Source organism: Myotis brandtii, unplaced genomic scaffold (genome assembly GCF_000412655.1).
Source record: "Myotis brandtii unplaced genomic scaffold, ASM41265v1 scaffold447, whole genome shotgun sequence".
NCBI lineage: Eukaryota > Metazoa > Chordata > Mammalia > Chiroptera > Vespertilionidae > Myotis > Myotis brandtii.
The window spans coordinates 116,389-139,655 of NW_005367108.1; the positions used below are offsets into that span (position 1 = coordinate 116,389).

At 46.6% G+C, this 23,267-nt stretch overlaps 1 protein-coding gene across 2 annotated transcripts in view; it reads right to left on the minus strand.

The window, feature by feature from the left end:
- The window catches only part of ZNF395 (zinc finger protein 395), a 30,481-nt gene extending 18,173 nt beyond the window's left edge, over positions 1 to 12,308 (minus strand). Inside the window, exon 1 of one of the 2 annotated variants that reach the window (XM_014546433.1) lies at positions 12,235 to 12,308. The gene's annotated coding sequence lies outside the window, so the exon portion shown is untranslated. Of the gene's footprint in view, positions 1 to 12,217 lie in introns of both variants that reach the window. The other variant, XM_014546432.1, reaches the window with a different exon arrangement.
- Between the last annotated feature and the right edge of the window lie 10,959 nt (positions 12,309 to 23,267).

Here is a 23,267-nt window from a genome sequence, read left to right on the forward strand (position 1 = left end):
TATTTAAAAGATAAAAAGAACCTCTGGCTCTCCATTTAATTCCGTGGACCAAGAGCTAGAGGTGAGGCCGCAGTACCGCTGAGAGACATCAGAGGGCAGCATCCATCCAGAGAAAAGAAACAACCCTTTTCTAGACCAAAAAAACCAGTAGCCACCCCCACTTTCCACAACAGGAAGTTTGAGGTTTCTACCTCTGAAAATTAAGAAAAAGTCCTATTTCCAAAATTCCTGGGCTTCCAGATGGAGCCTGAAATATTCGGCTAACAGACTGACGATGTTTTTATCAGCCTTCTTTTCTTTTTTTGTTAATGTAAAAAATAGTTTTTTTATTTGGTTTGTGAACCGACACCTTCCACAGCCTGCGGGATTTGCCGAGCTGGTGAACCTGCCCGCTTCTGGTTGGTTCCCGCGTCTGTTTGCTCTCTTCTCTGGCCTTTCTCCAAGTTCCACACCGAAATGTGCTTTATTTTATTCGTTGATGGTATGCCCACATCTTAATTTTCAAAAGCAGAAGAGAAAGAAGGAAGAGAAACTTTTGCCTTTGTCGAGTGCCTCCTAGGCACTAGCTTTCACAAATTGTATCTAATTTAATCCTCAGAACAATCTGAGATGAACAGAATGGCCTTTTATTTCTGATGGGGAGACTGAGCCATAGAGAGCATAGGGTGCTGAGGCTACACAAGTAGGAGCCAGCAGGAGGGGGGCAGGGTTTGAGGGGTGCTGCACCCATGTCTACCTGGGGTCAAAGGTCATAATCCTGCCATTATCCCAGGAGGTGTGGGATCTCTCAAAATAAAACACTCCATTAAGTTGCTTTTTACCTACAGTGGGGCCTTGACTTACGAGTGTCCCGACTAACGAGTTTTTTGAGATACCAGCTGTCTCTCAGCCGATTTTTTGCATTGAGTTGACAGAGTAATTTGAGTTAACGAGCTCCTTAACGAGCCCTACTGTACATGTAATTTTCCCCCCTTTGTCAGTGAACCTTAATAGAAAAAAAGAAAAGAGAAAAAAAAAAAACCTCTGATCCTGCAAGTCTCTACTTCAGTTTCTCCGTACAATTTCTTTCCTTGAGAAATCTCTTCACTGGCGTCTTAGCCTCTTACCTACAAAACAGAGGTCAATGCTTTAGTCTGACCTTGTTAAGCAGTCCAAGTCACTGTTAATCATTTAGTGGTTTGGGGAGACCTTTATACACATACTGCCCTCTGAGAGGGAGCAGAGAAATTACGCAATCCGTCTCAAAAGTTAAAAGATGTTAGCCAGGTTTACACGAGTGACTGGCAGCATGGACGTGAAAAATACAAATCTAGACTAGACGTGGGCTGGGCAGCATCGCCAAGCGGGATTCGCTGCCTCTCCTGTATTTCTCGGCGCACTCTCTATATTACGGGCATGGCTCTACAGATAACAGAGCCCTTCGAGGGCTCAGAGGTGGATGAGAGCACCTACGGAGGTCAGCAGGGCAGTGGGGTGGAGGAGCCAGGTTAACTCTGGACCAGGGGTCCTCAAACTACGGCCCGCGGGCCACATGCAAATACAAATATTGTATTTGTTCCCGTTTTGTTTTTTTACTTCAAAGTAAGATATGTGCAGTGTGCATAGGAATTTGTTCATAGTTTTTTTTTAAACTATAGTCCGGCCCTCCAACGGTCTGAGGGACAGTGAACTGGCCCCCTGTTTAAAAAGTTTGAGGACCCCTGCTCTGGACCTTCGAGTGACTTTTCAGGCTCACCTGTTACTTTATACCTGGGATTAAGGGTCCCACCTTCCCTCCTAGCACACGTCTATCAATCTAACTGGAGACTTCTTCAAACCTCTCTTCCCTGATCTCTCTGCTTCTATTCACTCCCCTGTGGGTTTCTTTCTCGGGAGTAATCCAAGGTCCATACAAACCAGCCATGCCCTAATTCACCATATGATCTGGTACAGCCAAGAGAAATCAAGAAACAGCCTTTAAAGAGCGGTTCTCAACCTGGGGGTCACGACCCCTTTGGGGGTCGAACGACCCTTTCACAGGGTTCGCCTAAATACATCCTGCATATCAGATATTTACATTACGATTCATAACAGTAGCAAAATTACAGTTATGAAGTAGCAACGAAAATAATTTTATGGTTGGGGGTCACCACAACATGAGGAGCTGTATTAAAGGGTCGCGGCATTAGGAGGGCTGAGAACCACTGCTTTAAAGGATAACAATACCAATGTTTCGACATGTAGCCAAATCTCACTTCTGATGTTACATTCCTGACGTACGGAATTCCTTGATTGGAACAAACTGGTGCTAACAAGGACGTCCTGCTGGTGTACAGTCTTAAGGGGATCCTGGGGCCTCTTGTGCTTCTCACCCCTTCCGTTGTCACAAAGAGGAGGGGTTAGCTAACTAGAGTACATATTTTGGTCAAAGTCCAAAAGGGGTTAGCCCCTTTCCAGGCTCAGAAAACACACTCTGATGTGCCAGTGGCCCTTAAATGAGGACATCTGCCCTCAGTTAAATCACTGGAACAGACAGGAGAGGGAAACAAGCCTTCTCTGTGGTTCTGAGTTGCAAATTGCTATTTGACATGTAACTGTTGCCGGACAACCACATGTCTCGGGCCTCTCACGCACAATGGTTGTTCTCTCCTACCTAGGGACACTGCAGCAAGCCATGACATCACCCAGGGGCACTTCTAGGACACAGGTCATAAGTCAAAATGATTCATTACATCACTAATAATTTGGGTTTGTTTTCTTTTTTCTTTTCTTTTTTTTTTTTTTAGTTAAGAATTAAGTTTGGAGTAAGACTCTCGTGTTTGCTAAATCTTGGGTGCCTGCTACAAGCTCTCGAATGAACCATTAATTTATGGATCAAGGTGAGGGACAGCATCCCGTTGCCAAGTTTCAGGTTCTCTACTGAACCTCCGCTTTCTAATTCATGATCTCCACTGGGTATAACCACTGCACAGAATGCCAGTTGGAGTTTTTAGTTCTTTGGCTAATATTTTGCATCCAATCCTTAAACTTTTATCAGAGAGGTGCTCATTTTTTCCTTTAAAATCTGTCAAGTTTTGCCCAGCCGGTGTGGCTCAGGGGTTGAGCTTCGACCTATGAACTAGCAGGTCACGATTCAACTCCCAGTCAAGGCACATGCCCGGGCTGTGGGCTCCATCCTCAGTAGGCGGCGTGCAGGAGGGAGCCGATCATTGATTCTCTCTCATCATTGATGTTTCTATCTCCCTCTCCCTGATTCCATTTATGAAACCAATAAATATATATTTTTAAAGAAAATCTGTAAAGTTTTAACTAAAAACTTTTTCCAGTGTGATGTTCTAAGCTCATTCAAAGGTTAACATGTAGCAATAAACATCTCTTCTTTCACAACACAACTCAATGGAGAGCAGGATTCCCAATTATTTTCCAGCACCTCTTAGCCAGGGGCCATCTCTGAGAGATGCAAGTGCATGTGCAGCGTATTTACAACATATGCAGATATGTCTAAGGGCCTCTTAGAGTGCAGGTCACCGTCTGAACTTGGCAGAAGCAAGGTGTCATACCCCGGCACCACCACCCAAATGCCGCCCGGTGGTTCTCAAGTCTTTCTTTTTTCCTGGACTGCCTTCTCCAGAAAAAGTGAAAAAATACTCACTTCACTGAGCATATACTGACCTTTTCTTCCCAGAGGACTCTCTGCCCAGCCTGGCTTTGGCTAGAAAACCCTCCAAGAGTAGCCAAGGGTATGAGCCAAAACTTTTATATCTCTCAAGTTACGTAACAGTCCCTGTTATACCATTTTTATTTTTTGAAATACATTTTTATTAGTTTTGGAGAGAAAGGGAGAGGGAGAGAAAGAGATAGAAACATCAATGATGGAAGACAATCATGGATCGGCTACCTCCTGCATGCCTCACACTGGGGATTGAACCCACAACCCGGGCATGTGCCCCGAACGGGAATCAAACTGTAACTTCCTGGTTCATAGGTCGATCGATGCTCAACCACTGAGCCACACCATTTCTAAAATGTGTGGTGTGCATTTTAGATTTTCACAATACAAGCTTAAGGTACACAGCACTGAGCATGTTCGTGATTGATTCAATACCAACATTTCTAAATCAGCTATTCAGAGAACGACCATTTGGATTTTCAGAGCATTTAAATTCTTGTCCTTTTCTGAAGGCTTTTAAAAACTGGATTACACTGGTCAATGTGTAAGAGTTTAGACTACCCATAAAATTAAAGTGATAGGCTATATCAGGATGGACGGGAATCTTACAGGTTGCCCCTCTCCCATTCAGGGGCTGGCATCCTAAGTGAGCACCCAGCCTTCCCGTTGCTGTGAGGAATAGATGGGACAGGATCATGGAAGGAAGAAATAAGGGGCCCGAAGAGCAGTGCTATTTTCCTGTTCCGGCAGATGGGCTGTAGAAATAGGTCATCGATTGGTCACACCGAATTTTCTCCAGCAAATAATGAACAACCCCGATCAACAAATACTTTTGTTGGTTCGACCACACAACAGTCTTCAATCAAGTGAAAGAGACGGCTCTGTTTGCACTGCCGACAGGACGAGCGTGTGCTTCACAGTTCTGCCCAGGAACCAGCACACTTCCCCTTCCTTCACACCTCGCTCCCCATCGGCTTCCAAACCACCAGGGCCACGCGAGCGGCTCTCTGTTCCGAGCTCTGTCATGCATACACGACTCTGCACTACATAGGACTATTCTTAGCACAGGGCTCGGTGCATCGTTGGGGCTTAAGAAACTGTTTCTCATAGAGCTAATGGGACTGTCTCTTCCTCACTGCAAGCCCGTTGAGGGCAGAGGCCACATCTTGCTCATCTCATCAGATGTTTGATGTTAAGGAGCTGATACTCCAGAGGGCCCCAGATTCAAAAAAGAATGTGCTCTAAGAAGTCATCCTTGCTGCTTGCCCTAAAATGAAGACAGGTATCAAAAGCAAGGGGAGAGTTTTAGTGTTTCAACCCAGTTCTAAGACGGGAGTGGTGCCTTAAAAACAAGTTGGGAATCCTAAATAAGGAAGCAGGCACAAGTAACACCAAGCTCACAGGCGTGTGTGTGGGAGGCAGAGGGGTTTCCAGCACGGCTCTGTACATGCACCGGGGGAGGGGGAGTGCATATGCCCTGTGTACGTGTGGGTACGTGCGTGCATGGTGGTCAAACCTGATTTACACTGTGCTAAAACTATGTGAGCGAAAAAAAAACTGTATTTTACCCAGAGGCTGCAGCAAGGAGGGAGCCAGGAGCTGAGTATCTCTGGGAACACAAGCCTCAGAGAATTAACAATTTTCTCGAGCAGTTTTCAGCGTAAGCTTAGAAGAGACCCGCGCATTAACTCAAACCTCCCATGAGTAAATGCTTGAATGGCACTGGGGTTTACACCATTTTGATGCACACATTGGGGACCTTTCCTGTTTGTCCTGACCTCCCAGCAACTCAAGAAAATGTGGACGGACAGTATAATCTCCATGTTACAGCTCAGAAAACCAATGTTCCTCGAGGAGGTCACCTGTTTGCCGAAGCTGGCAAGCACTGGCACCAGCCGCTCTCCTGGCTGCTCCCTGGGCCTGTTCCCTCTTCCCCACAAGTGGAGACCCAGCAGCAGGGCAGGGGCTCCGGACCGGGGTGCAGGGTCCAGGGCTCTGGAGGCACGGCCCCGACGCCGTGGCATTGCCTTATCTGACCTTCACAACGCTTAAGGAAGAAACGTTTCCTCGAGGTAGTGATAGGAAAGCAAAGCAAAAGCTGGCAACAAAGAACTCTCCTAAAAATATAAAACGTGGAGAGGAGAATTTTAAAAGCCAAACAATCTGCCGTGGCTGAGTGGTTGAGCGTCGACCTATGAACCAGGAGGTCACAATTCGATTCCAGGTCAGGGCACATGCCCGGGGTTTCGGGCTCAATCTCAGTGTGGGGCGTGCAGGAGGCAGCCGATCAATGATTCTCTCACCACTGATGTTTCTCTCTCTCTCTCCTTCTCCCTTCCTCTCTGAAATCAATAAAAATATATTTAAAATAATAATGATAATAATAATAAAAGCCTAATAATCCAGGAGCCCATCAGCCTAAGGCCCTGAGTGGCACACGTGCCAAAAAGGGAAGACTTTCTGGCCACGATGCCCAAGGTGCCAATCTTAAGACACAAGGAAAAGGCTTCCTATGTTCTCACTCCTTTGAGAAGGCGGGGAAATGCAGACTCAAGCTTCCTATACTCCTTTCATTTAAGTGGTTAAAATAGAGAAAGTATTTGGAACTCAACAGTCCTTTGAGTGAATAATGGCATTCCCCGATGGCACTGAATAAACAGACAGTGGGGCTTGTAAGGGGAGGATGGGGGGGAGGGGTGAGAACCACCTGGTGACTTGCCTGGCCGGAGTCAACAGGTAATAACAAGACAGAGCGGCAGGTACTCCAGAAAGAGCTCACCTGGTCTGAGAGACAGGCCAGGAGGGTGAGATCCAAAAGTAAAAATGAGAAACCACACTCGTGCAGAAAAGATCAGTCAATGAGAGACAGCTGGCCAGCAAACACACGCAGGTAAGGGAAGGGCCCAGAGGTGCCCAGAGACCCCTCAGGAATCCCAGCCTCACCCGGGAGCCTCCGTCCCACATGTAAGCGGACAGTAAATAAGCTGTAATCTTGGAAATCAGCAGGCACAAGATAAGAAGCATGTGTGGCTGGGATGACATTTGAAAACCTGAAAGAAGAGCTGGGAACCAGAATTTGTTCCAAGACCAGGATGGCGGGTGGGCCAATGGGAGGAGATCTGCCTGGCCGGAAGGGAAGTCACCAGGCTTTTGCAGATCAACGTTTAACCCACCTTTCCCCTTTATTCCCACTCCCCGGTTAACTGTACACGTTTTCCGTTTCCATGGGGGGGTGTGGGGGGCAGCTCCTCACTCCGTCACCATCTCCTGGAGTCGACAGGTAATGAAAAGACAGAGACACAGAGCGGCAGGTACTCAAGGAAGATGTCACCTGGTCTGAGATGTCTCCTACAATCGGAGCATTCTCCCCAGGACCAAAGGGAATGCCTCCCAACCCCCAGGAGCGCCGGGGCTGAGAGAAAGAAAGGCTGGAAGGCACTGAAGTACTAAAAGCGGCCCCTCAGAATGACACCCAGCCTGTGCGGGAGAAGTGAAGCCCGGACCCCCTGAGGGAGCATCTCCAGGGAAGGAACAGAGCAGCCAGGCACCTCCCCCTGTGTGACCCCAACAGTCAGCCACCTCCCAGAGCCTCCACGTCCCACCTCCTCCTGTGAAAAATGAGAAGAGTGCCCAGCATCTGAAAGAAGCGCACGCTGTGTCCCTGCCCCGCCCGCCTGTCTTAGATGGAGGCTGGGGAGCGAAGCCACACCACGGGCCACGCTGGCTGCTCGGTAGCCACTGTCAGGCTGGCGTCTGGGAACTGAGGTTGTAAAAGGACATGTGACCAGAACCAGTAATACAACAACTGATTCTAAAGGAAACCAAGATGTTGACCATGGGTGAGCCACTCATTAATTAAAATCACAGCAAAACTGATTTGCAGCAAGATAGGGGAACCGAGAAACCCAACGCATTCCATTGAGGGGCCTGCTGGCCACGACGAACCAATCCCGGGGGTTCAGGGCTGAGCGTGTGCAACACCAAGCCCAGAGCCAGGACCTGCCGCCCGTCTCCCACATGGCCTAGCTCCTCATTTCATCCCCAGCAGACACGTCCCAATCCTGCTCTTGTCTCCTGAGTCCAAATCTCAGTCTTGGTGCCCTGCCCAGGGTGGTCAAACCTCCCTGAGGCGGAGCCTGGCCAGCCTCTGTGACGGACCTCTCGTGCTGCTACAGACTCTCGGGTCCTGGTTCCAGGTGTGCTGGTTCCAGATGTGCTGTTCCAGGTGTGCTGGTTCCAGGTGTGCTGGTTCCAGGTGTCCCGGATCCAGCCCTGGGCCACACCGGTACAGACCCACACAGGAAACAATTTCGCACCAACTCACCAGAAAGAGCACCAGGGAACACAAACACCGGCGTTTTAAAAAATCTGCTGATACTCAACCCACGTGGCAGGCTCTGCTGATGAACTGGAAACAGAATAGTTTAGAAGCCTCCTAAGCTTCCCCTTAAAGAGCCTCAGGCCTCACTGAGCTCCCACCTGGGTCCTACCTCCAGCACTTGTTGATAAAAGCACTTACTATCCTCCAGAGCGACATCCAGATGTTTGCGCTTTCGCATTAGACGAATGAATCAGAATCCGCTTCTTTCAGGAAAATGCAAACACCCAGCAATCGGACACCGGAGCCCGACAGAAAGATGGTTTTCAGGGTTCAGCTCGTCCAGTTAGATCCATGTGCATGTGAAAGTGTGAAGTGCCTGACATACGCTAACCAAGTGGAAATGTGTTATGAATTTTTTAAAAATCTGCTGGGTGACTGGGAGGGCCAGGGAGGCAGACACATTTCCCCCAGAAAAGACAAAGTCAGCCAAAGTATATAGAGACTATAGACCCCATAAAGGAAGGTCCTTTACATACACAGAGAAAAATGAGCCCCGAGGGGGCGGGGGGCTCACCTAAGGCACAGGCCACGAAGGAGATACTCGCCTAAGGCACAGCCCACGAAGGAGGTACCTTTCTGTGGATGCCGCTTAAAGAACCTTCGCGCCCCAGTCATTGTGGGGATGAGGATGCGTTCAAAGATGGAACAGGGGGTGGGGACACAGACTGACCGAGTCGCTGCTCCTGTCTGAGCTCAAGATATTGGGGTGTCCACTCTCGGATGTTTCTCCTTAAGTGGACAGGGTGGCAGCTCTGATCAGCGTGCTCACTGGTGAGGCTGTTCTAAGCCAAAGTGGCAGAATAACCGTGGCTCCGTCACAGAGACCATGGCTCTCGCTCCTGCGGTCTGAGAGACGGGAGGGATGACGCAGGCGCTCAGCAGGCCAAGACGCACAGGCCGTGGCTGCCCAGCGCTGGTGAGCCCCTGCCCGCCGCGAGGACGGTCGAGGAGGCTGGCTCCGCATGACTCTCACCCACATCAGGCCGGCAGGCGGGCTGCACACACACAGTTCAGGGCCAGCAGGAGAATGGAATCTTCTGAGGACAAAGGCAGTGGCATGTTCTCGGGCAACACAACCACATCTAACTGCTCATTAGAACGGCCACAGAGCGAGCGGACAAGGAGACGATGCAATCCCCAGCCTCCCAGAGACCCGGTTCCTTTGGGGATGTCCTAGCACCTGTCACTTATCAAAGACACACGTGCCAGTCACTGGTGAAGCACTTCAGACTTTTATCCTACGTCATCCCTCACAGTAACATCATCATCATCTTCTTCTCCATTTTGCAGATGAGGAAACTGAGACCCAGGGGGGCTGAGTAATGTTCCCAGGGCCACACAGCTAGAAAGTGACAGCAGTGAGCTTAAATATGGCTGATTCCAAAAGAGGATGCTCTTTCTTCTATATTCTACAAGAAAATTAGGGATGCATCGACGAAGAAGCTAGACCAGCGTGGGCAAACTACGGCCCGCAGGCCGCATCCGGCCCGTTTGAAATGAATAAAACTAAAAAAAAAAAAAAAACTGAACCCTTTTTTTTAATGATGTTTACTTTGAATTTATATTAGTTCACACAAACACTCCATCCATGCTTTTGTTCCGGCCCTCCGGTCCAGTTTAAGAACCCATTGTGGCCCTCGAGTCAAAAAGTTTGCCCACCCCTGAGCTAGACTGATGACCTCTTACAGGCTCCTTGTTAGTAAAAACGTGAGTCACGCGGAGGTCAATGTGGCGGTGGTGGTTTGGGCACGGAAAGGAAATGAAACGGGCATTACAACAGCAAAGCATCAAGCAGGGGGCTCCCCCAGGAGCTGGGCTACGGTTATTCTCATCTCACACTTTCCCAAGTATCTCAGGGCGGCCAAGGAGCCCTAACTTCCCAATCATGTGACCTTGGGCAAACTACTTCACCGCCCTGTGCCTCAGTTCCCTCGCCTCTACAATGGGAAAGACAGCAGCTCCTCCTCCACAGGTAACGTGAGGGTGTCGCGGGTCGTGCGATTCCCTGTAACCGTGCCTCGGTTTGTAAGAGCCATCAAGCTCCTCTTCCTGGCGATTCTGACTCCTCGGAGGGAGGACCCTGGGGAAGAATGAAAAAGTGCCCCTCGGGCACTAAGCACTGTGCCTGGCACAGAGTGCACAATAAATGTTAGCCAAAAACAAACCAAGAAAAGGCACCAAACTCTGAACAGTGATGAGCCAAACTTAAGGAATGATTACGGGGAAGACTCTGTGTAAGTAAGTGGAGGGGAAACCAGCCAGTAAAATTTAACACTGACAAGGGCAGTGCAATACATTTAAGAAAAAAAAAAATCGAAATCACGAAGAGCTCTGTGGCAACGGTCAGAATCCAGGAAAGGGACCTGTACGCCATGGTAGATCAGACTGTCATCCTATCGTGGCCACAGGAGCCAAAACAAACAAACAGACAATCATTGTGTCCGGCACCACTGCAAAAGTACTGAAAACAAAAAGCAGCACACTGCCACCCACCCCCGATAAAACTAGAGCATTCTCCACCCTGGGAACACTGGACGCCTGACCAACCATAAAAGTAAGTTGTAAAAACAGAAGACGGTCACCGAAATGGGCTGTGGGAGGGGGAGGGCAGGCCAGAGCCGCCAGAGAGATCAAGGCCAGCAGAGTCCTGTGAGAATCTAGCAAATGGGAGAGATAAGGTGGGGCGCTAACTCCGTCACCAAATCCTGAAATGACAGAGGAGGGAGCGCCTGCTCACACCCTTGAGAGACCAGAAGAGGCGCAGGCAATAGAAATGCATGCTTGGGTTTGGGCAATTGCTTGAATGCAACGCTGGGGTTCCCCAGGGGTCAGATCCAGAACTACTGTCATTCGCATCTGTGTGAATGCATGGGAAGTAATGAAGGCTGCACAAAGGTCCTGCCTCTCGCCGGCTCGGTGACCAGTGGCAGCAGCGCGTGCCCTTCAAGAGGGACACAGCCAAGCCCTCCCTTGGTGTGTGTTTGGCCTGATACGAAGAATTTTTATGTTTTCCAGGAGTTCTCAGAGATCTAGAGATGATGCCAAGAAGTGTAAATCCAGAGACACACGCTATCCTCCTGCCCATCAAATGAAACTGTTCAAGTATATGACAGTGTTTTAGATTTTTTTTTTATTTCTAAGAACACTAAAATGCTCCCAAACACCTCGCCCTGGGCTTGAGCACTGAAGGGTAAGGCACCCCGTATTCTACAGCAGCACAGAAAGGGAACGCAGATGTGTTGAAGGTCTCCGGCTAGGGAGTGAACTGGGCTTAGAATTTACCACGCAGTCCACAACGGGCTGCCCGTCCACCCTGCAATCCCTCTGCACCACAACCAACTCCTGGGGGGGGGGGGCACACACCTAGCACACGCTAAATCCTGCGCTAGCCTTAGGAAACAATTGCTTCATGTCTGAGCATGCTTCCAGTGTGGCCTGGCCTACGTGAAGTCTAAGCGAGGCACTCACCTTGCCATGTGTCTTCATTAGGATTTAAAATTCAAGTGCCCTACGACACAGCCACTCCCCTTTCTCGGTGTCTACCCAAGAGAAACACTCACCTGTGTTACCAAGAGGCAAGTGCAGCCAAGTTGACTGTAACATTTCTAACAGCAGAGGATTTAGAAATAACCTTACATGTCCACCAGTTAGAGCAGCGGTTCTCAACCTGTGGGTCGCGACCCCTTTGGGGGGGGTCAAACGACCCTTTCACAGGGGTCGCCTAAGACCATCGGAAAACACATATATAATTACATACTGTTTCTATGATTAATCACTATGCTTTAATTAGGTTCAATTTGTAACAATGAAAATACATCCTGCATATCAGATATTTACATTATGATTCATAACAGTAGCAAAATTAGTTATGAAGTAGCAACGAAAATAATTTTATGGTTGGGGGTCATCACAACATGAGGAACTGTATTGAAGGGACACGGCATTAGGAAGGTTGAGAACCACTGAGTTAGAGGAAGGCTGAACAGTGTCGCCTTCTGGTTCCAAGAAAGGCCATCCAGGAGTAAACAGAATCAAGAAGACCTACCTAAGGATTGGAAGCAATCACCAAGAGGTGCCCTTGTGGGCGGGGAAGGGGGGACAGGACGTGCGTGCAAAGCACGTCTCTTTTTCAAAGCTCTACGGGTATAGCTGCAAGTATGTAAAGCATTTGAAAAATACCAGCAAACCTGAAACAGCGGCTGACCTCTGGGGAAGGGCTGGATTAGGAGTGGTTGTCAAGGAAGATTCTGGTCGCTCTGGAAGGTTTGCCTTGTTTTCCTGTGAAGAAGGTATTTGTTCATTTACTCGCTGTGTAACAAAATTTCATTTAACTTAAAAAAAAGAAACTGACCCTGTTCAATACATTTCAGTAATATGTCTGGGGGCACGTGCTTCCCCAGGAGGCTGACAGCTCAGCAGTGCAAAGCATGCAGGCTTTGCAACACGGATCGTGTTTCAATATGACAAGCCCAACTCTGTAACTTATGTGCTAGTTCAAGGAAGAGACAGGAAAAAGGGAGAAAGTGTGTTGGGGGCTTCTGGGTAATCCAAGGGGATGTCCTAGGAATCATTCCAATTCTTCTGGCTGAGGATTCCAGCTCTCCAGCACAACACACACACACACACACCAATAATGGCAGCCCTCGCCCAATCACACTTGTTCCTCACATTAATCTGGATCCTGTGGACACTGAGAAAGATCTGATACCCCATTAGACAGGCTCCAAAATATTCCTGACTCACCAGGACTACCTAACCATATAGGGTACTGATTTTTTGTTGTTGTTGTTTTTGTTGTTAATCCTCACCGGAACATACCTTTCCCCTTGATTTTTAGAAAGAGTGGAAGGAAGGGAGGAAAGGGGAGAAGGGGAGGGAGAGGGAGAGAGAAACATCTATATGAGATGTTTCTATATATAAACATCTATATATCGATTGGTTGCCTCCCCCATGGACCCCGCCTAGGGCTGGGGATCGAACCCACAGCCCTTAGGTCCACAGGCCAATGCTCTAACCACTAAGCAAACCGGCCAGGGCATAGGATACTGATTTTTAAGCACACACGCCCCCTCCCCTCCATCTCTTCAAAGCACTCTGTATCAAGTCCCCAGAAACACAAAATTTGAATCTTAAGAACCTAATTGGCAAAACTAACCTGAGGTGATAGAAATCAGAGCTGTGGTCCTTCTGATGGGGGTGGGGGTGGAGGGTAATCTAGAAATAGTCACAAGGAACTTTTCTGGGGTGATGAAAATGTTCTGTCTCGAAATGCATTTGTCAAAACTGATTAACCAGCACACTTAAGATCTGAGCATTCCACTGTATGCAAATTATACCTCAATCTAAAAAAAAAAAAAAATAGAGCTACTGAAACGCTGTTTCTCTGCCAGCTGCAGCAGAACTTTGAGCTGCCCTATCAGACTTCTGAAGTCCCTGTTATGCTATGTAAAGAGCACAGAGCACCATGGCGACAGTGGCCATAAAAATAGATAACAAGATTAAAATGGATAGAGGACACATGAATTTAAGAACGGCGCACCAGGAGCAATTCATTTTCAGCAGCAGAAGAAAAACAGAAAGAGGAGAGGGAGCTTCTCATCCCCCCTGCACTTTGAAAAACAGCCGCCCGAGTGTGGTTGTTTTTCCTAAAAGTGTTTTCATGACTTCCCAATACTCAAAGGACAAAACGGGCTGAGAACTGTTATTATTCCTCCCTGTATTTTGCTTTAAAAAAAATATTTTTAAAGCACAGGGTAGTGTACGATTTTCCCATATCCAGTCTATGTGGCCCAGGGAACCAATTCGTAGCAATTCCACAAGCAGAGCTGATGTGCCATACACTGTGTGGGGCCCCAATGATACTGAGATAAAGGAAAACTGGGCCCTTTGTCACCGGAGGCACAGGTTTCCAACTTTAGTTCTAAATGACCAAGTTCTGCCTGTATTTTTATATGCCTCTAAACCTGTCACTCCCTAAGCTGTGCACCCCAAAACTACTTTACTCCGTGTGAACAGAGAGCACTTCCTTGCCAAATACTGATTTTTTTTTTTCAAATGCTAAAGTGTGAGCCCGGATCACGTGGAGACAGAAATCATCTTGTGATGCTCTCTGAAGCTGAGATAAGCCTCTATTCTCTCTGCAGAGCTCTCTAAGAAATGTTTGCTATGTGATTTTGCCCTGGCAGTGCCCGCACCAGCAAAAAAGGTAATCCAAAAATACCAGGAAGAAAATCTAAAAACGTTAAATAATCAGGGTGGGTTCTAAATCAACCATAAATTTCAGTAAACTTTAGGCAATATTAAACTAATCAAATGTTCTACATGTAAGCTATAAATAATAAAAATGAAAAATGTTTAGCTTAAACCACAAACTTATTGTCTGATATAAAATATATACATGCACACACACACACACACACACACACATTCTGGGAAATCCCACACAAAAGTTCCTTTAAATGTATCCATCTCTTATCCTCTTTGTCGCTAAACCTACAGAGCAATCACAAGGCTCGGCCTCTTCCCAGGTATCAGGATGGCATTTACAGGGCTATGCCTGGTGATATAAATCTGTGGTGTTGGGCATTGAAAGGAGATGGTCAAGGGCACTCCCAAGTCCCCAAAAGCCAAGCAGAGCACCCATCATTCAATTGAAGGGCGTCACCTTGGTTCATTCATTTTCCTGCTAGAACTGGCCGATACACACATTATTAGTCTTTTATGTATCCATCTATTTTATTGATTATTATTTTCCATTTCTACCCAAGCCCCAACCTTTTCGCTTTCCTAAAGACCAAATTCCATTTTCAGCAGCCCTATGCCCACAAACTGAGTCCTGCCCCGTCTTGGAATAGTTCTCAAAAGTGACTGTAGAAGGGTCTCTCGAGAATGCTGGGACCTATTTATAAGCATTTTTAAAAGAGCTGACATGATGCTATTGACTCAGATACTATGCAACTACAGGTAGAGCCCCTCATCCATATTCTCATTCAGCTGTGACAAATCGCCTAATGACCTGACCCTAAAGATTGGAAAGGATTTTGGAGGTCGGCCTAATTCGTGTCCTTCTCTTCTACAGTAGTTTTACTCAATAGCATTCGACCCAACTTGGATACCTCCAATAATGAGAAGTTCACTATTCTATGGGCAAACATTTCCATTTCTGGGCAGCTCTGTCAGCTGGAAAACCCTGTTTCACACTGAACTGAAACCTGCCCTCCTAGTCGTTGGGGTTCAAAGGAACCTTAAAGCTCATCAACTTCAGTGTCATCATTCTACAGATGAGGAATCTGAAGCTAGAGAGGATCAAGCCATTGTTCTATCCATCGGTCAAATTCCAACAGCAGGAGCAGACATGAGCAAGTCTACCCTTTCCTATGCTTGGTAACCATGGAAATACTTGAAAGCTCGATCACATGCCCACCCCATGAGTACACTCCAGTCATTCCTGATTCTACACCAGCCTGGTCGCCTTCCTGTGGATAGTCTTGCTGGTTCGTGTTTTTTTTAAATCATGGCCCCCAGGGGGTCCAAATGTCACATGACCAGCAGAGGTTATTAAAACTAGATCCCTTGATTGGATGGATGAATTCCTGATCCAGTTGAGAACTGGATTCAACTTGTAAACGCCTCATCCCACTTAGGGCCCACATTAATCTCACAAACATAAAACTATCTCAAAACTTTTTTCCCACATGATCTGCCCCTCCTCGGCATGTGTGGAGTGCTACCAGGGTTACACTGTGCCTGTCTGTTCACCTGTGGGTCTACCCCTTTCAATTTGATTATCAATTTCAGATCAAGAACTGTCTTATTTTGTGACTCCAGTGCCTCATCCTGTGTGTGACACAAAGCAGGCAGGGACAGCCCAGCAGCTGTGGCTCAGTGGTTGAGAATTAACTTATGAACCAGGAGGTCACTGTTCGATTCTCAGTCAGGGTACATGCCTGCATTGCGAGCTTGATCCCCAGTGTGGGACGTGCAGGAGGCAGCCGATCAGTGATTCTCTCTCATCACTGATGTTTCTATCTCTCTCTCCCTCTCCCTTCCTCTCTGAAATCATTTAAAAAATATATTTAGAAACAAAAAAAAAAAACAAAGCAGGTAGGTACTCAAGATATGTCACTGAATGAACCATCTACTTTTCCCCATCCTGTCCTTGAACAACAAAATGTTTTTAAAATAGCAGTGCTCAAGAGAAAGAAAAGACAAACCAGACTAGGAGAAAATATGTGCAAAAGATACAGCTGGTGAAGGACTATTAGCCATAATATACAAAGAACTCTTAAAACGATAATAAGAAAACAAACAACTTGATTAAAAAATTGGCCAAAGATCTTAACAGATACCTCACCAAAGAAGACCTACAGATGGCAAAAAAAAAAAAAGTACATGAAAAGATGTCATCACATGTCATTAGGGAAATGCAAATTAAAAGAAGATACCACTAAATACCTGTTAGGATGACCAAAATCCAGAACACTGACAACACCAAATGCTGGTGAGGATGTGAAGCAACAGAAACTCTCATTCACTGTTGGTAGGAACACAAAATGGTACAGCCTCTTTGGAAGACAGTTTGGCAATTTCTTACAAAAAATAGACAGACTCTTACCTTATAATCCAGCAATAGCACTTGCTGGTATTTACTCAAAAATTTGGAAATTTATGTCCACGCAGAAACCTGCACCCAGATGTTCGTAGTAGCTTTATCGATAATAACTGCGAAAACTTGGAAGTAACCAAGATGTCCTTGAGTAGGTAAATTTAGGATAAACTGTGGTACATTCAGGCAATGGAATATTATTCAGCACTAAAAAAGCCATAAGAAGCAACGAAGGAAGCTTAAATGCATATTACTAAGTGAAAGAAGCCAAACTGAAAAGGCTGCATACTCTGTAATCCCAACTATGTAACACTGTGGAAAAGCAAAACTGTCCAGACAGTAAAAAAGGTCAGTGGGAAGGTCGAAAGATGGCGGCATAGGTAAACACCGGAGACTGCTGCTTGCTAGGGGTTTGGGGTGATGTTGGGATGAACAGGCAGAGCACAGAGGTTTTTAGGGCAGTGAAAGCACTCCATCTATATATATAAAAGCCCAAGCAACCGAACGACCGGTTGACTGGTCGCTATGACGCACACTGACCACCAGGGGACAGACGCTCAATGCACAGGATCAGGCTCCCTCCTGTCTGGATAGGCCTGCAGGGATCGGGCCTGAGGGGATTGGGCCAAAAACAGCTATCTGACATTCCCCGAGGGGTCCCAGATTGTGAGAGGGCGCAGGCCAGGCCAAGGGACCCCACCGGTGCACAAATCTGTGCACCGGGCCTCTAGTAGGATACTAAAATGGTGGATACATTTTATTTCATACTAGAGGCCTGGTGCACGAATTCGTGCATGGGTGGGATCCCTCAGCCTGGCCAGCAATTGAGGCCTACCAGGGGGCTAGCAGGCCGGGGGGAGGGACCGCAGGAGGTTGGCTGGCCAGCCTCCCCCTCCATCAAGGCCCGGGGGAGGCGCCATGGGAGGTTGGCTGTGGGAGCACACTGACCACCAGGGGGAAGCTCCTGCATTGAGCGCCTGCCCCCTGGTGGTCAATGCACGTCATTGTGACTGGTTGACCAGTCGTTCTGGTCGTAACAGTCGGTTAGGCTTTTATATATATAGATATTTGTCCAAACTCAGAATATATAACACCAAGAGTGAACCCTAATGTAAACTATGGAGGTAAAGTGATAGTGATGTGTCAATGTTGGTTCATCGATTGTAGCAAACGCCACTCTGGTGGGGGATGTTGGTAATGTGGGAAGCTTTCTATGCATGTGTGAGGGCAGGGGGTTTCATGGAAAATCTTCCTTTTAATTTTGCTGTGAATCTAAAATTGCTCTAAAAAATAAAGTGTATTTAAATAAAGTATATATATGGCACTGTCTCTTCCACTGTGATACACATACATTATAAAAACACAAATAATAAACACATTTAATTTTAAATGTCAAGAAGGAGTGTCACTCAACTTGATCCTTCAAGAAGCAACCAGTATTAAGTCTTTCAGTATTAAAATTAGTAATTTCCTTCCAGTCATTTTCTATATACTTTTGTTTCTTTAATATTTGAAATCATAGTGCAGATGCACTTTAACTTTTAACAGAAACTTGTCCATGTTATTTTAAAATTATTCCTAACCATTATTTTTAATGTCCATAATATCCTATATATTATATCCCATATAATAAAAAAGTAATATGCAAATCGACTGAACGGTGAAATGACCAGTCACTATGATGTGCACTGACCACCAGGGGCAGATGCTCAATGCAGGAGCTGCCCCCTGGTGGTCAGTATGCTCCCATAGGGGGAGTGCCGCTCAGCCAGAAGCCCTGAAGCCAGGCTCACGGCTGGCAAGTGCAGCGGTGGTGGCAGGAGCCTCTCCCACCTCCTCCACAGCAGCACTAAGGATGTCCGACTGACGGCTTAGACCCATCCCCTGAGGGCTGAAGGGACCCCCCGCCCCCGCCACTGAGTGCACAAATCTTGTGCACCCGGCCGAGTCTCTAGTTCTATTATAAAGACACATTCACTTATAGATTGCTTCCAACCCACTCATACCATTGGCTATTTAGGTTATTTCCAATTTTTCACAATGGTTTATTAAAAAAAAAAACTCTGAATAATCTCTGTGCATAAAACAGCATCTACATTTTGGATATGGTCTCAGGTATATCTCTAGGATTATCTGACCAGAACGTATGAATATCTCGACACATTACCATTCAAATTTTAAAAACTGAATCAGACTTTTCATGTATCTCTTACTGAATTTCTTTTTTAAATTTGGGCCTCATTCTGGGTGATTTTGAACGTGGACTTACTACTAAATAAGCAATCCCTCACACCTCTGTGTCTTCATCCACGCATTGGAAAAGTGGGGAGCAGCTCAAGACCAAGAATAGAATCTTCTGGCACTTGCTTTCAGACCCCCTTCCAGGCTGACTCGGTGCCACTAATGAACAGTTTTTGCCTATTAATAACACGATCAAAATAAATTAATAACGCCATCCAGCTCACATTCTACCATCATATTTTAAGAAACTGTTAAATATTTTCCTACAAAGCCAAAGTGTACCAAAGCTGCTACATCATTTCTCTGATCTAGTAACCGAACCATCATACAAAACAGGCAATGGGTTTCATTTCATCCGATTCGGCGGACTCCTGATTATCCTAGCATCCCCAGGCCACACATTTTTAAGCAAAAAGCACTTCCGTTTCAACTTTTTTTTAAGGTTACAAAAGCAGTATTTTAAAATAATCAGATTGTGCAACCTGTAAAAAACAAACAACAACAAAAGGTGGCTTTTGCTCAGTTCCTCTTACCTGTAGCTCACCTGGGGAGGCATAACAAGTGGCTATGGACTCCCAGGGTAAACCAAACTGTCTCAGGACCACAGAGACCTGAACTTACTCACTTCAGCTGGTCCTAAAAGCAGCCTCGTTTTCCAGAAATCGTTTGCATTAACACCTGGCCTTGGACCAGTTATTCCATATTCATTATGAACCTCTGGATCCTGGAGGCCTACCCCCTGGGGACGTCCTAGGACAGCGGTTCTCAACCTGTGGGTCACAACCCCTTTGGGGGTCGAACAACCCTTTCACAGGGGTCGCCTAAGACCATCGGGAAACACATATATAATTACATATTGTTTTTGTGATTAATCACTATGCTTTAATTAGGTTCAATTTGTAACAATGAAAATACATCCTGCATATCAGATATTTACATTACGATTCATAACAGTAGCAAAATTACAGTTATGAAGTAGCAACGAAAATAATTTTATGGCTGGGGGTCACCACAACATGAGGAACTGTACTAAAGGGTCGTGGCATTAGGAAGGTCAAGAACCACTGTCCTAGGAGTAAGGATGTAGCAAAAGAAATGGCACAGCTCCTCTCCTTGCTATTCCTTTATTATTAACTCAGAGAACCAAAGCTCCTGAGAGTCTAATGTCATACGGCATTTGACAGTCATGACTCACATCTCACCAAGTTATTACCTCGACTTCTTCTTAGAGGATACATGCCAGGAGCCTCGATCTAACCATGGCCGCCAGTAGTGGAAAAGGGGGATGCTTGGGAGACCTTGGGGTCACTAGAAATTTGCCTCACCATAGAGAATAGGTCACAAAGCCCTCCAATAAGTACCATTCCAACCAATTAAAAAAAGGCTGCCAAGTCCCAGCCAATAGCAACTCAGAAAGTGCTGTGGACTTGCCTAAAATAAATAATTTGCACACAAACATCTGAGGTTCTGTAAGGTCAGACTCCTACCTGAATCCTCTTGAAGACCCAGGTCACAAACCCAAAGACCTGCAGGACTAAGCAGGGAATGTAAAGCGATTGGACTGAGGCAACAGGTAGCAGTGGGACGATGACCACTGGAGACCACAGACCCGTCTCCCACACCCAGGGAGCAGCCGCCACTCAGCTCTGGAAGCTTGCCTGATGGGATTCTTTAAGACAATCCCAAATCCAGAGGTTTTTCTGGATCGCTCCCAAGTTTATAAAAACCTTTGGGTAGTCCAAATTACAACGCGTCTGAAGACGGAACATATTCTTCGGGCCACCTCCTTATAACCCCTACACTCTGTTTTAATCCTAACCCCCCTCGCCAACCTGATTCTGCCTACGCTCTGCTCATCACTCTTGCACACACCGTGTACACCCCCAACTCCAAGTCTTTGCCCATGCTACACCTCCCACCTGTGCAGCCCATGAGACCCCCCGAAAAGGTTCACCCCAGACTTCCTTCCCTATTCCAAACAGTTTTTCCAAGCCACTCCAGCACAGGCTGCTCACCCCTTCCTCTGAACTCTATGGGTAATTATTTTTCATTTTGGCATTTAATCATTTTGCCCTGATCCCTAATCATAGGTCTATCTTAACACTCCAACTAGCCTGTCAACTTTCAGTCTCTTCCTCCTGCTTCCTTCCACCCACAGCACTAATAAGGATAGCTCTGCACATGAGCCGCTTAACAAATACTTACAAGAGGTGAAAATTCTCTGTAACTGTGTTTTTCAAACTGTGGGGCAGGAGCCGTTGCAGAGCGGTTAAATCAATTTAGTGGAAGACAACAAGCATTTTTAAATGAGAAATAATGGAATAGAAAATAAAAGTAGCAGAGGAGACTGTACCAAGCCAAGGAAAGTAGTACTTTATGAACCTGAATTAGATTTTAACATATATGACTGAGTGGACGAGGCCATGAGAGAGCAGAAAACACTGCTCTATAAAGAGTGAATTAGCACAACTACTGCTCCATGAAATTTTTTTGACCATCATATATTCCCTATAAAGAAAAACAAAAAATAGCCCTAGCCGGTTTGGCTAGGAATAGAGCTGTTGGCAGTGAATAGAGCAACAGCCTGTGGACTAAAGGGTCCCAGGTTCGATTCCAGTCAAGGGCACATGCCTGGGTTGCAGGCTCGATCCCCTGTGTGGGGCATGCAGGAAGCAGCCAATCAATGATTCTCTCTCATCATCGATGTTTCTATCTCTCCCTCTCCCTTCCTCTCTGAGATCAATAAAAATATGTTATTTAAAAAAAAAGAAAAAAAATCTGATGGACACCTCTCCCTATGCAAGTCACTTCCCCTGCTAGATCACCGATGCTACATCGCAAAGAAACAGAGAGGCTAAGGAAATGCAATTACATTCTCCACTCATTCTGCAACTTTTTGCAATCATCCTCCAAATTCACCAGCCCTCAGATGTTGCAAGTTGAGGCTTGGGGAATTTGTTCAGCAAATCACCTGGAGTCACCCTTGCAACAAGAAAGCAGAATTCAGAGCTCAGGAAAGACCTCTAGCAGGTAGGTCGCTGAATTCCTGGGAACTGGTAATGGTTCAGGTTGGGATTGGCCTGGCTCTGGGAAAGGTAGTATCCCTAAGCCCAAAATTTCCTCCTCGATCCCTTAGATCATCTAGCTGCTCCCCACCTCCACCCATGAATGGGACACCAGGACTAGCCGGAGTTTCTCAGTGGAGAGCAAGTTCAGCTCGTTTCAAAACCCAGCAATTTATGTCTTTAGCAAATTCCATTCTACTCCCCTTCAATCACCCTCATGGTTAGAAGAATAAGCAGCCCGTTCTTCCTTGGACCCTCAACGTCCCAGAGTTGTTTTGGCAACTGCAGGGTCAGGACCAGGAGATGTCACTTGCATGGCAATACAGAACAGAGTCTTCCAATTTGGACCCTCACTAGCATCCTCCACTCCCTCCCTATGACCAAGAAGACAGCCCATTTATTTCTGGGGTGCCTTCCTTCTCCCAGCCTTGGCAGCCTTTTCCACACCATACACCCTGGTTTCCCCCTCTCAGAGTCACAGTCACTTGCAGGACACCTATATTTGGATGTCTTGACAAACACAAAACTTCTCTGCAGCCTGAGTGTCAATTACTTCTCTCCAAAACACACATTTCCAACTTCTCGATTTCTCGAGTTACCCACTATAGCGACTCCAAGGCCTTGGCATGTAATGGATTTCCACAAGGTATTAATTTCCACTCATCTCTTTCCTTCATCCTGCCCCTGTCAAACAGATTGTTTCAATGTTACTGTTTCTAAAACACATCCTCTTTTCCATTTCCAGTTATCCCAGTCCAAACCCTGGGCACTCCACAACTGTGACTGCCTAACGGATGCAGCTCCTAATATTACTAAAACCTTTCTAGCTACCCTTTCATTATGTCACTCCCTGGCTCAAAAACCTGAATATCGCCACAGTACACAGGGTAAAGGGTAATTCCCCAGTCTGGCTTTCTAGCACTTTTACAATCTCAACCATTGTTCCTCTCCTTCTTTATCTCCTGCTGTTCAGGAAATGTTCCCTGGCCGGGCCAAGGCGGTCTGCTTGTCTCCTCTCGGAAAAGCCATGTTCGTTCGCACCTCACCGCCCATCTCAAGGGTCTCATCTTCCAGGAATAGAGACCTGGCGATTCCCACCCATAGCTCCCGTCTCTGAACTCCAACAGCACCTATTCTATACATTGCATTTTTAAATTAATTGTGCACTCTCTTGAGTTTTACTTTACCTGCTCCGGCCTTCCTGTCTGCTTCATGAGATGATAAACCCTAGCAGGCATAGTCTCATGTGTCATTTGTATCCTCCCTCACTGAGACCCCTGTTTGAACCTCTTCTCTGCTGGTCGTCCCTTTGCAACCTCTTGCACC